The sequence below is a fragment of the Pinus tabuliformis genome, chromosome 7 (genome assembly GCF_031772625.1).
Source record: "Pinus tabuliformis cultivar Carrire ecotype Pingquan chromosome 7, CPIR1, whole genome shotgun sequence".
In the NCBI taxonomy this organism is placed as follows: domain Eukaryota; kingdom Viridiplantae; phylum Streptophyta; class Pinopsida; order Pinales; family Pinaceae; genus Pinus; species Pinus tabuliformis.
This window is the reverse complement of record NC_142293.1, coordinates 1448088073-1448094356: the sequence shown is the minus strand read 5'-3', so window position 1 is coordinate 1448094356 and position 6284 is coordinate 1448088073. Positions and strand designations below refer to the sequence as shown.

General features: G+C 32.6%; 1 long non-coding RNA gene across 2 annotated transcripts; it reads right to left on the bottom strand.

The window, feature by feature from the left end:
* Window positions 1-531: 531 nt before the first annotated feature.
* On the bottom strand, window positions 532-5729 carry LOC149253150 (uncharacterized). 2 transcript variants are annotated; one of them, XR_016266127.1, is made up of 3 exons: window positions 5386-5729; window positions 1266-1933; window positions 532-1168 (listed from the first exon to the last, which is right to left on the bottom strand). It is a non-coding gene; the product is annotated as an uncharacterized LOC149253150 (long non-coding RNA). The 2 variants fall into 2 exon arrangements; XR_016266128.1 differs by having other exon boundaries at window positions 1266-1553.
* Between the last annotated feature and the right edge of the window lie 555 nt (window positions 5730-6284).

Sequence of the window (6284 nt, the reverse complement as noted above, 5' to 3'; positions counted from 1 at the left end):
CAACTTTATACTCGTTAGATTTAACTGTCAACCGAACCCTTGAATACAACAAAAAGGATTACCCAGAAACAACGCAGAGCTGTTCGACGAACCTTCCAATTCCAAAACGATCAGGAGATCACACTTGCATTTGACCCAACAAATACAAGAAACTCTATGAACCCCTTGTAGTAAGAGAAACCCTCAGCATCGAAGGAAAAAAACATATAACGCTCTCAGATGAAGCTTTAACTGATGTTAAACAGTAACAAAATAAAAGAGTACTTAGTATTCAGAATGGTGAACCCGTAACAAATTGATTATTTCACTCAAGTAGCTTAAATGAACCTTATTAGTATTCTTTAACATCAAATTTTCTATTCTTGGCACATGATTAATATCAAATAAGGTAATCATACAATTATATGAATACAAATAATGGTAACAAATTGATTCTTTCAGTCAAGTAGCTTAAATGAACCTTATTAGTATTCTTTAACATCAAATTTTCTATTCTTGGCACAGGATTAATATCCAATAAGGTACAGCACGCATGGTGTTGAATTAAGCAAGAAAAAACCCTTAGTTGCATGCCTAAAATAGTAAACCCTGCTATAAAAAAATAGAGTGCATTTCTTAGATAATTTAACATCTTAGTGTACCAAACAGTAAACTTAGTAACAAGTGGAGCTAACGAGACCTAACCCCTTCCTGAAGGGATTGCAAGGTCTGCCCCGAAAATAGACTTAAAGGTCTGCCCCGAAAATAGACTTAAACTAAGAGCTCAGGAATCAGTTTACAGATACCTCAATGGGCATTAGACTCCTTAGATTTAAATGTCAACCGAACACTTGAATGCAGTGGAAAAGAGTACCCAGCAAGAACGTAGAGCTGTTCGACCTTCACCACTTCCCATACATTCAACTTTGGAAATCTAAGAGCTAGGAGGCAGAATGCCTTAAGAGACAAACCATCCAGTTCCAAACAACCAAGAAACCGTGGCAGTTGCTTACCCAAGAAATGGTGAGGGAGGAATTTGGTTGGAAGCACAGTTCTCTGCTTTAAAAAGTAGTTTGGATCCTCTGAAGAAGAACCTGTAGAAATCACCACAAGAAATGGTGAGGGAGGAATTTGGTTGGAAGCACAGTTCTCTGCTTTAAAAAGTAGTTTGGATCCTCTGAAGAAGAACCTGTAGAAATCACCACAGCTGCTTCGCGATGAGAAAGGGAAACGATGAAAACAACAAAAAGAAACGTACCTAAGGTCAATCAACTTAACTGGGTTACCTTGCCTTCACCAAGAAGTTGTAGCGCAGGGGTAAACCTGTGACCTTGCAGTGGAGTCCACGCATCGAGTCCCTGGCCCTGAGCCGAAGGCAGAACCAGCACCACGGAAGGCAGGGAAAAAGGCAGAACGGAGTCCCAAGAATGAAGATCGGAAATGAGACCAAACAACCGAGAGATAGCTTGAACCCGACTTAAGACAAACTCTGACCGTAGGACCTCACACCTTTTCTCCTCTGTCAATGCAATGCTGAGTTCGAGGAGCTTAACTGTTGCTCGTGCCACGTACCACTGTCAATGCAATGCTGAGTTCGAGGAGCTTAACTGTTGCTCGTGCCACATACCATGGCAGAGCAGGACAATAAATACATAATCGGTAAAAAATTTCAAAAGAGATAAGGTAGAGAACTGGGTAAAGAAGGGAGATGACAACGGTAAACCAGACACGCTGTGTATATGCTAGTCACATGGGCAGTACTCAATTCGTAAAGATTGACACGCTGTGTATATGCTAGTCACATGGATAGTACTGAATCCGTAAAGCTTGACACAAGCAAATAACCTGTATTTCCTGGTTCCAAGGCAGGTAGTGAATAGTTAACCTGTAAATAGCATGTAGTGAATAGTTAACCTGTATTTCCCGGTTCCAAGGCAGGTAGTGAATAGTTAACCTGCAAATGGCAGGTAGTGAATAGTTAACCTGTAAATGGCATATCCATTGTAATATATACAGTAATGTAAATGAATTTTTTTTTTTATATATGAGTTTTACCATGTTTAACTGTTTAGACATTTGAAAAGTTTTATTATTTACTTTATATTAATAAAAAATCTTTCTTTTACCCACATCATTTATATCCGCAAAAGGTCTCATTCCTAAATAAAGTTCATAAATATAGTTCATAAATATATAACTACACAGTTAGAGTTCATAAATATATAACTACACAGTTATGGAGTAGTTGGAGTAGTTCACAGAGCGTGAGGGTATAAATCATGAAGCGCTGTTTATCCTAACACATAGGATGAGGGTCGATAAATCATAAAGCGATGTCTATCATAATTGTAGGATATATTTGAACAGTTCAACTTTATCATTTTAAATTTCAGTTATTTTATAATTTTTTATAAAATTATAAAATTTAATCATTTTAAATTTTAGTTATTTTATAATTTCTTGTAAAATTATATATATATATATATATAAAATTTAAAAATATAAATATAATATAAATTATTATAAAATAACATAATAATAATATGTCAATTTTAAATGTTAGATATATATATATATAAACATATGCCAATTAAGAAAGTTGGTTAAATGTTAGATATATATAAACATTTGTAGTTTGTAATGTTTATATGTTAGATATATATAAACATTTGTAGTTTGAAATGTTTATGTTAATTTGTAATTTTAAGAAATACATATATGATCATACATGATAATTAGAGTACTTATTATTCAGAATGGTGAACTCGTAACAAATTGATTCTTTTAGTTAAGTAGCTTAAATAAATCTTATTGGTATTCTTTAACATCAAATAACAATTTGGAGGAAAATGAATTATTGCTTGAAGTTCAAAATATAAATTAGAAATTTTTAAATATAACAATTTGGAAGAAAATGAATTATTGATTGAAGTTCAAAATATAAATTAGAAATTTTTAAATATTACTTTGCAAGAAAAAAGGAAAAAATTACTTTCGAGGAAAAAAGGAAAAAATTACTTTCAGGGAAAAAAGGAAAATATAAATTAGAAATTTTTAAATATTGCTTTGCAGAAAAATATCAATAAATACTAAAGAACAATTTGGAGAAAAATGAATTATTACTTGAAGTTGAAGTTAAAGTGTAAATTAGAAATTTTTAAATATTACTTTGCAAAAAAAATATCAATTTTTTCCTGTCAAAAATACTAAATAACAATTTGGAGAAAAGTTAAAATGTAAATTAGAAATTTTTAAATATTACTTTGCAAAAAAAATATCAATTTTTTCCTGTCAGAAATACTAAATAACAATTTGGAGAAAATCATCATAGGTGTGAGAAATAAGCAATGGACAAAAGAATTTATTTTCAGAGAAAAATAAATTATTACTTGAAGTTAAAATATAAATATGAGTTCATTAGAGATTTTTAAATATCAATAAATACTAAATAATAATTTGGAGAAAAATGAATTATTACTTGAAGTTAAAATACCCAAATTTTTCCCTATTAAAATTCCGTTCATTTTGTTATAATTGTGTTCATGATTTTAGTTTATTAAATAATGACATTTAATTTCTATGTGCATTAGAAATAGGGGGAATTGGAAAGCTGGAAGAGATTCTTTCGGTGATCGAGGCCGGTCGATCCCGTCTAATTGACTTGATCGGGATAATGTTTCTCCTATGCCGCTCTCTCCCCACCAGTTTCGCTCGTATACAGAAAGATTACCCCGGCAGGTATTGTTCTTCCGTACTCAGACGCGGCGCTGCGCTAACCATGGATAGTAAGACCAGCGGTTGACCCAACCAGGGGCAGGCCTGATATCTATCAGGCTAGCCCTTAGTAATGATAGGCCAACGCAAAAGAAAGGCATGGGATCGATTCGTCTTGATACCGTATTATTGCAAAAAAGGCGGGACTAGTTCTTGTTCATAATGGAGAGCAAATTCAATATATGGTTGACTATCTATCTAATTTGCACTTCAATTCTTCATATTAGAGGATAGTTTAATTTGCACTTCAATTTCCCATATAAGAACATAGTTTCTTGACTTGTGAAATGTTCATTATTTTAATTTGTACTTCAATTTTCAATTCCCCATATTAGAACATAGTTTCTTGACTTGTGAAATGTTCATTATTTTATTTTATTAAATAATAAAATTAATTTGTGAAATGTTGCATTACAATAAAATTCTATATATAATATTCTATATATAATAGACTACCCATCTACTATATGAAATTCTATATATAATGGACTACCCATCTAATATATGGTTGAATAATATTATTTAATTGAAAAAAAAAATAATAATAATAACTAATAAAGCATACACGACGTGAGAAGAAGCACACATGCTCCGAGGAAGAGCATAAGGAACTATTATTATTTAATTGAAAAAAGATAAAATAATAATAACTAACGTGATAGAATATTTGGTATATAACATTTGGTTAAATTTAAATGGCAACCAAAAAAATGTGGGTTAAGGTTAAACCCAACAATGAAAAATTGGATAAGGTTAAATCCCAACCATGAAAAAGGTGAAAAATGACAATGACATAATAGCAGTAGAAATTCATGACCGTTAAAAGTCTTGTACTTCGATTTGATGGATTCGGCTGAGTCTACGAAGAGTATTGGGGATCAAAGGGTATGAATATTTTGTGATGATTTTATGGTCACTTCCCTGCTAGGTCTAGGCTTGGCTAGGTCTTCTGCACGCATTTCACTTATATGCGGAGTAGATGACGGCAAGTTGAAGGTGAAAATTTGGACAGATAACTCAAACAAGCTGCCCAAATCAACAAAATGCTCTGGGTAACCCAGATTATGTCAACAGAGAGGAAGGGGTTTTCTAGACATGGCCAATGAGCAGATTATGTCAATAGACATGAAGGTGGTTTCTAGATATGACCAACTTACAAAGCCGTCTGTGACATCAAGGAAATCTGAAACATGCAATGGGAGTATATCCCCACATGCCATGCTGGTATATGACACTCCTACAGTTTTGAAATGACAAATACTTTACTTTTTTATTTTGGTATAAATACAATTTCAGAACTCTGAAGATGTTGATGACGGGAGTTTTAATTTTTCTATAAAGCATAACACACCATAACTATTCCTAGAATGGTTGATTTATACTACTCTTACATGGTTTGCAAAATTAATCTTCACCTATACAACGTGTTATTTTAAGAAGCTAGATCCACTGCAAACAAATTACGACTAAGCTAGATCCACTGCAAGCAAATTATGAACAAATTACAACGAAAATTTATTGGCTTCATTTCTAAAACAACTTGTACTCAACTTCTAAACGTGAGAACTTGTATTAAACTTATAAACTTAATGTACTAAACTTCTAAACTTAATATTTAATATACACACATACCATTTTTTTCTTTCCAATACCATATCTTTCTTTCCAATTCTACCCATTCCATATAGAAAACCCTGCGCTGCATCAACATCAATATCCATAGCTTTGCATCCACCATCCATATAGAAAACTGAAATAATTTTGTGGAAAAATCTATTATCCAACACTTTGCCTTCACCCACTGTACAAAGAAACTAAAATGATTCTGAGCATGGAGAAAGCCAAAAGAAGGCCAATTTTGTTCTACTAATAACTTCTGCTTCCCTAGTTCAAACCATCATGGAGTTACGAAGAAAATAATGCAAACAGTAATAGCCTTCACAAATTGAAAATCCCAAAGGCACCCGATAATGAGATGTATAGAGTACCGGGATTTTGGGGTGGGGTTTTGATGGAGTTAAATGGAAACTCTAGGAGACTCAATGCATGTTTTCGCACGTAACATGCTAAACAGTGTGACACATTGCTTGCATGCGCATTTCTACTGTTAATACATATGCCTCATGATTCGACACGTCTCTCAACTCGGCTGACAAGAAATCCTGTTAAAATATTGGGCTATTAGCGAACCCTTTACAAAAGAATTTGGATTGAATTTGTAAGTTTTTTTATCATTTTCCTTCCCTTTGAAAATCATATGGTCCAATAATACAAAATAGAAAACCTCAACCATTCATAATAAACTTCATAATTAGAGTGTACTTACTGCTCGGAACTGAACTTTCATGGACCTAGCTGAGTTGCGAGTGGGTTTACAAGAACTGCTGGGAACGCTCATGATGCTTAAACTTTTGCATAAAATATATTTATTTTTGGTTTTATGTCTATTTGTTATGTTTGTTATGTTTTTAAACGTAATTTATTTTTTTGCTTTTTAATAATGTATATAATTTCTATTATTATTAATTTTC